Below are 10,051 nucleotides of genomic sequence, written 5' to 3'. Positions count from 1 at the left end.
GGTTTTATCTGATCGGATCGGATCTGATGCCTAATTTATTTGATTATTGAAGTGTCTATTTTCTGTTGATTGATTAAACTTCAAGTTTTGAATTTCATTTTTGATTTTTATAAAAATATTTTATATCAATTAAATTACTTTTTTTAAGTATAAGGGCTTGACACCTTCATTTCTCAATTCATTTTTCTATAAATTGAACATCTTTTTTCAGTTGTACTTTTATTCTAGCAGTTTATAGATGGTTTGATTTATTATTTACCAGTCTTTATCTTAGTTTCGATTTATTTATTTTTCTCTTTGGGTCCCAAATTATTTTAAACATGAAAACACTTGTTCTACGTTCCTGCAAATAACTTTGAAAAATTAAGTTTTTTGGTGACAAAAATCTTTCAAATTTTCTTATATCCCTATTTTTGTTTTCAAAACGAACATGATAAGTAAGAAATCGATGGAAAACCTATAGAAAGTTTGTAACCTTTAACTCACTGATTCATGATTATTTTATTATAAATATTGATATATTTTTAGTAAAGTATAGAAATTATAAGTAAAAAAGGGAAAGATAACTGCTAACAATAATCAGTCCATCTAAACCGTTCAGTTGTTCACACCTCTATAATACGATCCAGTTTCAAGTACGACACGAACCTTTCCATCATCTTTCCATCAACCCACAACAGCTCGCGTTCATAACATCGTGAGACATTGATGAGAGCATCGCCTCGCAGAGGTAGGCGCTATTCACTGTCCAAATTACAGTCACTCAAATGATTAGCTGCAATCTTCACTTCACCCAGTGTGATGCCCAACCACACGTGCTCTCAACCACTCAGCAGACATCTTCGCTCCCCCGAACGCCACCACCAAATGCGCAACTATGTATTAGCAAACGAACCGTTTACCAGTTCCAGTTCCAGGCGGACGCGCGGATTTTATTACGGATCTTTTGGGGATTTCAAAAAGTGTGTGTGTGTGTGCGCGTGTGGGTGGCTATGGTAAGGTCAGCGAACAAATAAAATGCCGGGGTAAAAGATTTCGGTTCGGTATGCAACCGGGATGTTAGCTGGACGCACACACGCGCGCTTGGGAGCTTAGTGGCGAATTTCATAACAAAGGTAGCCAATAAACGGGTAAATGAGCATATGAGACGTAAGGCAACGACGAAAACAAGATAAAGTTCAAGAAAGTTCGACAAACAGTTTAATAAGTTAAACAAAAAGTTAAAATTGAGAATAGTTTTTGAAATAAAGAAAATAGCTTTAACAGATGATGTAATGAGACAAGAAAAGAGAATTTGTTTTTGAAATATAAAAAAATAATAGTGCTTTATTAGAAGAAAAAAAATAACTGAAATAGAAAAGGTTCAATATTTTACACTGTTTCTTCGTTGCTAATTCAGTGGCTATTTTTTCTTACCGCCTTATATGTGTACTTTTTAGGGGTTTAAGAGACACAAAAATATATTCAATTTAGTAAAAATAATGAAAAAGATTATAATTTAATTGAAGTGCAAAGAATATAAGAAGAACATACAAAGCTAAAGCAACATCAACAAAACCAGCTCCAATTCCGCCCAGCCAATTCATCCCTGCCACTAGGCCCATTAAAAATAGCTTTTAATTTTATTATTAAACGATGTGTAAGGCATCACACGCATCCGCAAAACCGATCCCCGTTTCATTGACCCAACGGCACTCGTGTGGGTGGTGGCGAATCATTTTTTCCCACACCGGAGACACACCAGCCGCCGGAACGCACCGTGACGCAATGAGTCAGAGCCGTTAGCGTTTCGGAAGATTTCAAATTCTTACATAAATGGCAAATCATTTGACGTGCGACTATCTGTGCATTAATTCTCCCGAGCTCACTGGGGAAAGGGTGCACAGAATTCCCTCGCCCTGGTAGCGCCCACTAGCCGCAAACCACAGGCGGATGATACGGCCAACCGACATGCAGTTGGCGTTGGCGTCCGTTGGTGGCCGGCCAGGAACGGGTCATTAAAAAACGGTTTTCCAACGCGCGCGCGCGCTCTCGCGTTCTAGCGTGAGTGTCTCTACTTTTGCCACGGATGTTGTCGTTCAATCGCACGCTAACTATGCAATCTACGTCAATTAATATGACCACGGGATGGATGATGATGGAGCCACGGACTGTGGTGGCTCACAAGGACTCGCGTTGAAGCAACCGGGGTTACCCTGGAAGGTAGAAGAGCGGGGATTAAAATGTGTTTCTTTTTGTAAAAAACAAAAACATCCACATCCCGAGGGCGTGTAATTATTCCTCTAAATTACCCCATTTAAAATCATATCGTCTTCGGCAGGTGCTCCTAGGTTTGGTGTTGCGAGTTGCGAAATGACTTCCAGGTCGTTGTGACTACAGCGCCTAGGCTAGAACGGTGCAAGCAAAACAAAATAAAACCAACATGCGATAAGCCGTGTCGGCGCAGGTTGAGTTGACTGTACTGGAGGACCGGCTCGTTCTGCTACATCGTGAAGCTAAGCGACAACAGGCATTAATTAAATAATGTCTACAACGTTCACAACCTGCACAGAAAAACCCTTTGCGTATGGCAAACATAAACCGATAACATGCACGATTCAGCCACTCGGAATGTGGCTTTCGGACTAGTTGGGTTTTATACTTCTCGAGTTTATATTTTACTCACCCATTTTTTTAATCGAATCTTCACCCAGAGTTCTTGCCGTAAGATGGCGATAGTGGCAAATCTATAAATCAAGTCAGTCTAGCGCTGACACCAAGCCCTCGAACGATCGGATTATCCCGCTCAATTAAACTACACCTTTATGGGTCTCCGAATGGGGTTTTTTTTCTGGCGCATCCCGACGCCCTTAACTCGCGCAATCGGCAACTCCCAGGGAACCCGACTTCCCACTTTACAGATGTGGAACCGATCGAGTACCCGACCCGTACAGAATCCTCGTCTCGTCTATGCATCCAGGAGAGCGATTCAGCGACATGCGCTACCGAGATTGTACTCCCGATAAGCGGGCATCTGATTGACACCGGCCCAAGTCATCCGAGCGAGCGTGCAAAAAGCGAAAGATCAGTTTCGCCAATGCACGCCAATCAAAAGTCCACAACAGGCGGGCGATAAAGGCTGAAGATCTTGGCAGAAGATCCCGGCCGTCTTCAGCGTCGTGCTATGACTACTTCCGTTTCAAACCGAATGGGGAAGGAGGGGGGAGAGAATCGGACAGCCTTTTCGGAGCAGGACCTTCAGCCGGTTCTCTCAGGGCCGTACCCCATTTTGAACTACCGACCTCCATGATTGATGCTGTGGCGCTTTTGCACCCATGCATCCAAACCCATTCGCCCGAAAAGTGGACGTGGACAGCGATTCACCAAGCCAAACGTTCACTTTTGGATGTTCCCCCTGATGATCAACACCCGCGAACCCGCGGTGCGAGCAAATAGAATTGTTTAACCTTCCCCGTGCTGTTTGGATAAGATCAGGCTTTGGTTTGGTACCAAAGTGTTCAAACAGCTGTTTGCTTACTCATTTGAATGTTTTCGTTAAGAGAGAGAGACAGGGAGAGATCATATCGAGATTTCGACTGCTTTAAGCCAAAAAAAAAGGTTATTCCTGTGTCGGGTGAGCTCGGCCGAATAATTGTGGCTAAACGATTAATCTTTAGCATCTTTATTGAATAAAGATTTTTGGAAGGTCAGTTTTCATTTTGGTATTGTTTGCCTTTAACTTTTCATGTTTAACCTTGTGGAGTATATCCTTTCTTGCTTTTGAATCGAATTGACATGACTATTAGAGTGCTAAGTACTTAGGCCTGGCTTTCAAGTAAATGATCCTCACAATATGTTTTGCTCGTTGGATCTCAAAGGATCTCTCTAGTTCTCCGACAATAGATCCCAATCTCAATTGTATTGTATGAGTAATGTTATTAGTAAATCCGGGGCGGTCCGGTGGTAGATGCGATGGCGATGACAGAGACAGATGGCGCGATTCCCTAATACCAAGACGCTTAATATTAGGTTGCACTTAATGATATAGGAAAAAAATTGGACATCAAACCATAATCTCAGCGAAATTTAACCGTGATCTCGCTAGAGTCTCGAGAGTCCAATTACAAAAATATCCTCGTCATGACGATGGACATCATTGCAACTTCTTCTTCTTCTTCTTTGGCACTACAATCCCGTGAGGTCTCGGCCTGCCATTGCTGGCTTTCTGTGACTTAATTTAACCCGTACCCATACAATTTTTACTCTGTCTAAAAAGATAAGCTCTGCGAATCTCGAATGCTGCATCTTCGTTTATTTTTTTTGGGTGCTAAGCATCCCAAAAGCATCAAGGTGATAGTCTTCTCCTAGTTAGTTTCACTAAATTTAAAAACAACTAACACTTTTATCAAGGTACCTACATTTATAATGATCTATTACAGCTGCCCTGTTAGTGTAGTCCATAAAAAAGTCATAGTTAGTTCCTGGTTTTCCTTGAAGTCCATAAACATGGTCTTCATCAAGGGGGAAGCTATCAGCTTACTTCGCTAGGGTAATCTAATTATCCTCACGCTAAAGTCCACTACCTAGCTACGAGTACTGTTCCAGTTCTGTGAAGCGAGAATTCCAACAGTTTTTTTACAATTCAACAAAGCATGAGCGCATCCGTAATATAGTCGAGAAAAACTTTAATGACCATCTCATTACATCGCATATCAACGCAGGGTCAAACATGAAGAACTCTTTCGGACCGAGCCCGAGAACCGACCTGCACCATCAACAAGGCATGCATCTACATACAGCACGACAAGTACCAGTGACGAGTAGCAGCGTACAATAAAAGCTCAAACTTAGCACGTCATTCCCTGACCGGTGAAGAGTTCTTTAATTCTCCATCTTCTTGTGGATCCTTCCCGTTTCAGGAAACGATTCTGAATGAAGGTCCCAGCTCCCATTGTTGAAAGGCTCATCCAAAACCAATCAATAATAATGTGTTTACACTGCCCGGGACACATGATCGTTTTTTGTAGGCCTTCATCACGGTGCTACATGCATTCCCATTTATGTTCCCGGAATCGTTCCCGAATTTCGCACATCCACGGAAGCGTGCAAAAAGGATCGATGAATCGAAGAATGAATGATTCGTACACGTCGTCGTTGTTTCCCTTTGCAACAGTGCGTGTGTGTGCGATTGGTTTTTTGGCCCCCAAAATCTTATCCAACCAAACCAGATGAACTTCTGGAGGTTCGGAGTGCCCTGACTGTTTGACTGCACGCCATCAATCCACGTATCGCCTCGCAGCCTTTGTACAGTTACGATAATAGACCGAAACAGTAATCGATGGCAGTCGCCAAAATTACATATAATGAATATTTATTACTACCCTTGGCAAGGCCCCGGACACCGGACCGTTTTTTGGCCCGGTCAAAAGGGGGTCGAAATAGCTTGCCAAGTATGATGTCCCTTGACTGCCGCAGCATTCTTTAGGCGATCCTGCCGAAGGAGCTGCTGTTCCGATGGCAGTTACTGTATCGAATGCTGTGTGCCCGTTCGATGAGTATGGGCAAAAGAATGAAAATTTGTTGCGCTGGTAAGGAATCTGGTAGCTTCCCTGCTTTTTTTTCTGGCCTGTCCCAGATTGCATGTTTGTGCGTTCGCGTTACGGTTGACGATGCATAACGAAATCCTTGTTGGTGGTGATTTTTTTTTTTTTTTTTTGGGGGGGCCAAAAGGGAACAGGTTGTTTGTATCGTCATAAATTTCTTCACACCACATGATAGCAAGCACTACTGGATTTTGATTTGGTTGTGTATTCCCTGCCTATCTTCTTCTCGTTTGTCATCTGTATTCAAGTCGAATTTTTTGTTTTGTTTTTGGGACGCTCGGCTAGTAAGTAATAAATTATGAGCACCAAGTCAATGTTTGTTTTACGCAACGCTACATTAATCACACTAAAATTATTAGCATTTTTATTTAAATAGAGACACATTTTGATTAAACTTTTGATCTATTATTTTGAAATAAAAATAAGATAGATTAAACTGCTCTTAATTTAGGTATCCTTCCATTCACCAGTGATAGCCTGATGATGGCCATGGAAGTTTTTGTATATTCTTATTTGTTTATTATTTGTTATATCTTATTCCATTCAAAAATTTCAAAATAATTTCTGTAGTTCTTTATTATTGTATTTCATTTTCATTTTTCATATTTTCGTTCATATGATTTTTAAGAAAACCTAGCATAAATAACCATCTTGCTAATTTCAGTGAAATTGAGGAAAATAATTTTATGGTAAAAAACCAAAAACTATATTTAGATTGTTGAATTATTACAATATAAGAATTAAATCAAATTTACTTAAATTCGGAAATGATTTCGCCATTCAATTGCGACACTAACACCTTTTTTGTTTAACATTGCTTACATTAACAATCTACTAACACACAAAAAAAACAGAAAAAAAACATAGAAGAGATTAACCATAAGATAATTAGTAATAATATCAACAAATAAAGCACTACAATAAATGAACATATGTAGAATAGAAAAAAGGACAATACGGCGTCAAACCGTCGTTTTAAAAATATAAATAAAAACAAATAAAATAGACAATATGAAATGGACTTGTGTAGAAAAGAAAATAAGCAGCACAAGATAAAAAAGAGAAATAAAAACAAGGACGACAGAAAGATAAAATAATAGAACAAAACAATTAAAAATGAAAAGATGCAACTGTGTGGATGCAGGTGTATTTAGAAATCGACATTTGCTATACAAAAAATAAAAAGAAAGGAAAATAGATATAAATAAAAACAAAAAAAGTAGAAATAAAGGAAAAAGGGAAGCAAGACATACAAGAACTTACCATAAAAGTAATGAGATTCTTCTCCTCTCCTCTGAGGCGTAACAACCAAATTTGGGTCATGCCTCCAGAAAACATCCAAGTCTTCCCCCCAAATATCCACATGCGATTAAATCACACGACATTCGTGGCGAAACTGTTCCATACTCAAGAGCATTTAGCGTCGCATTGCGTGCTCCGATTCCCCTAGTGATGTATGGCCTAGCATTATCCAGAACTCAAGTTGCATTAATTCCAAAAACCAGAACCAGGACAAAACCATCGCTACGCTACAGTCCCAAATTACGCTCAAGATGCTTGAGTTCAAGATGTTTGTGCCAAGCCCGTAGTTCTGCTGATGATAACATTGGTAGCATTTGATTCGACCTCAAGCATAATCCCGTCTGCTGTCAGAACGAAATGCAAAACCCAACCCAGCCCAACCCGCTGGTGTTGATGCCATCCATACCGCGTGAAGGAAGGTGGATGGATAGCTGCCGACCATAATTAAAGGGCCCACAGCGCCCTGTCCGCTTCCTGACAGGTTAGCGCAAGGGCACGGACGCTTTTCGGTAGGATTAATTTGAATCCATCCGGACCATTTGCCAACCAACAGCATCTCACAGGCAGCAACGGCGCGACTCTGATCAGGACGTGTGATAGCCCCCGAGAATGCAATGCGCTCTTCTCTCTAGACCCGAGAGTCACCCCCGGGGTTTTGTTTGTGATGCTGTGAGGTTCTTCTCCTTTGCCGCTGTGTGGTTCGCTGTTCTATTCTGCAAGCATCAAATTAATACATTCTAGATTAATGGGAATTTCATCACGTCATATTTCTGCACGTACACCACAATTCTGTCGGACTGACTGCATTTACATGTACTTTTTTTTCTTGAAGTGGATGTTGGACTAGAATTAATGTCTAACCCCAGAACCCAGTAAGAGGAAGCGTTCCAATGACATTGTACGTAGCCGCTAGAGGCAAGTGACCTTTTCCCAGCAACAGTTTTCTTTCCCAGCATCGCCATCTTCTAGATTATCCCACCCGATAGATCTGTCCGCAAACAAAGTAAATAATGCAACTGATTGCATCTGGATCTCTCCGGCGGGAGATTTCCCAACCCGGTTTGTTGGGTAATTCCAGATCAGAAGCAATGTACCATTACAGGAATGTTGGCCGCTGTGCATCCCATTACTGCCCAGGACTCATCCCACTTGACCGACGGTTCGTTATGCGCAGCACAGGAAATGAAGCCTGACCCCAAACGACTCGGGTTCAGCAATTGCAATCAGAAAGCATGTGTCCTCATTTTACTTCATAACTTCCAAGGTACGTATTAAAAAATTAACCCAAATATAACAACCGTATCGCTTCCAGTGGAAACTTCATCAAGAACGAAAGGGGACTTTCTCCGGCGAAAAAGGGATTGTGCGGCCGAAAATTCTACCCTCATTAATAAACAGCCACTCAATCTCGGGTGGTCAGCATGGTCCGCAAAACGTCATCACGTTCGCGGATTCGCGGGGTGAGGATTTTCTCAAATTACCTATAAATTACTCGGCAATCATTTCCTGCCCGACAGGCAAATGGTCCAGTTTTGTTCGTTCGGTTTCACTCATTATTATCTGCCAGCATGTTATGGCTTCTCTTGGCTGAGGTTATGTTAACAGCACACCAAAAACTGGAAGCCAAAAAGGAGCTTTCGTGAGCAAATTGATTCACTCGTTGTGATGCTGTAAACAGCTTGTAAAGTCTGATGGACTTGACATGCGTGTCTCGCGCTGTGGAAGGTGAAAACAAATGTAGCATTACTCATCCATTCTGATTGCACGGACCATTACGTCCTCACGTCCGACTGCATTTGGCAATTTATCACATCCTCGGTGGGTCTTTTAACTTTTGTTAAGCTCACCAGCAAAACATACAGCTGTCGAACCAGAGGAAGAGAACGCTGCCACATCCCACACATCCTCATCACGGCACCACGTCTCCCAGCGTCCAAAGAAATAACGAGCAAAAATGCAATTACTACACTCCGCTCCGGGAGTTCCGAGAGCTGCCGAAATGTATGCAGTCTTTAGCGCATACAGACAGAGCGACAGAGCATCACTGTTTCTGGGATGCAAAAGGTGGCCGGATCGATGCCGAACCGATGTCCGAACTCATTCCCATCCAGCTGACGACTGGGCTATTTAGGCTGCCGCATTCCTTTCGTCGGACCGCGAACGCGCAACTGAAGCGGAATTATAAGCCGGAATCTTGTTCGCCGACTCTAAACCAATATCGATCAGACTGTCCAGTCCAAAGTTTCGATTTTGTTCTGGAACAGCAAACACTGCCGTGGAAATTGACATCATCATTCGTGCGTCACGTAATCGAAACCAACATCCTGCTGGGACGATAACAAATGGCTTCCAGCAACCTGGGTTTGGGGGTGCGAAATTCGTTTCACAAAGCTTTAATTTGATTCCAGCTGCATATCTCTTTTTTCTGTGGCTTTCAGAGGTATGGTTTACATGCCCGGTGTAATCGATATTGACCCATACCTGGCATACGGATTTTAGCGCTACCGAATGCCCGCGAAACATTGTGAATCTGATCTGCGAATGCTTCACAGATAACAATATCTGTCAACTGCTTTGATAAGCGAACAAACAGCATGACTGCTGCTTCAGATAATAAATCATCATTGGATGGAAAAAAACGTGACTGATGTGAGAAGTACGTTTGATTGATAAACGAAGTACATTTGATTGGCAATAGTGGTGTGATGAAGCGTTATATGTAAATTATGAGGGACAAATGTACTTCGGACAGGGGTGGTCCTGCGATTCTGAGAGGCTTCACACCGCGAGAATCGGATTTCGAATCTCATCCGGACTTCGCATCCCCGTGCATAGGACTTACTATCCAGCAGCGTGTGAAGTTAGTCAAGGAAACCAGGAATGATAGGACGAGAGCTCTCGGGGATGTAGAACTCAAGAAGAAGGTGATATGCACTTGAATCTAATCTAAGCGGATCAAGCAAGTGGTAGTGAATTCAGAGCGAACGACTTAGAGTGTGATGTTCGATCCTTGAAGAAGATTCTTGTCAAGTACAAGGAAGCTCCTTGTCAACATTTATATTCACTCAGAAGCATTGCAGCATGGATCGAAGATAAGGTTATGTTTTTTGATGGGAACAACTTGGAGTAGTCTTTTATGCGTTATCAACAGGGAACGTCCCTCAGTA

General features: G+C 41.9%; 1 long non-coding RNA gene across 1 annotated transcript; it reads right to left on the bottom strand.

Annotated features, from left to right (window-relative positions):
- Positions 1-1,683: 1,683 nt before the first annotated feature.
- LOC118504126 lies at positions 1,684-2,752 on the bottom strand. The gene is made up of 3 exons (XR_004905265.1): positions 2,666-2,752; positions 2,292-2,387; positions 1,684-2,195 (listed from the first exon to the last, which is right to left on the bottom strand). It is a non-coding gene; the product is annotated as an uncharacterized LOC118504126 (long non-coding RNA).
- Positions 2,753-10,051: the final 7,299 nt, after the last annotated feature.

The sequence above is a fragment of the Anopheles stephensi genome, chromosome 2 (assembly GCF_013141755.1).
Source record: "Anopheles stephensi strain Indian chromosome 2, UCI_ANSTEP_V1.0, whole genome shotgun sequence".
In the NCBI taxonomy this organism is placed as follows: domain Eukaryota; kingdom Metazoa; phylum Arthropoda; class Insecta; order Diptera; family Culicidae; genus Anopheles; species Anopheles stephensi.
Note: the sequence above shows the minus strand (reverse complement) of the source record. Positions and strands in the feature narration are given on the sequence as shown.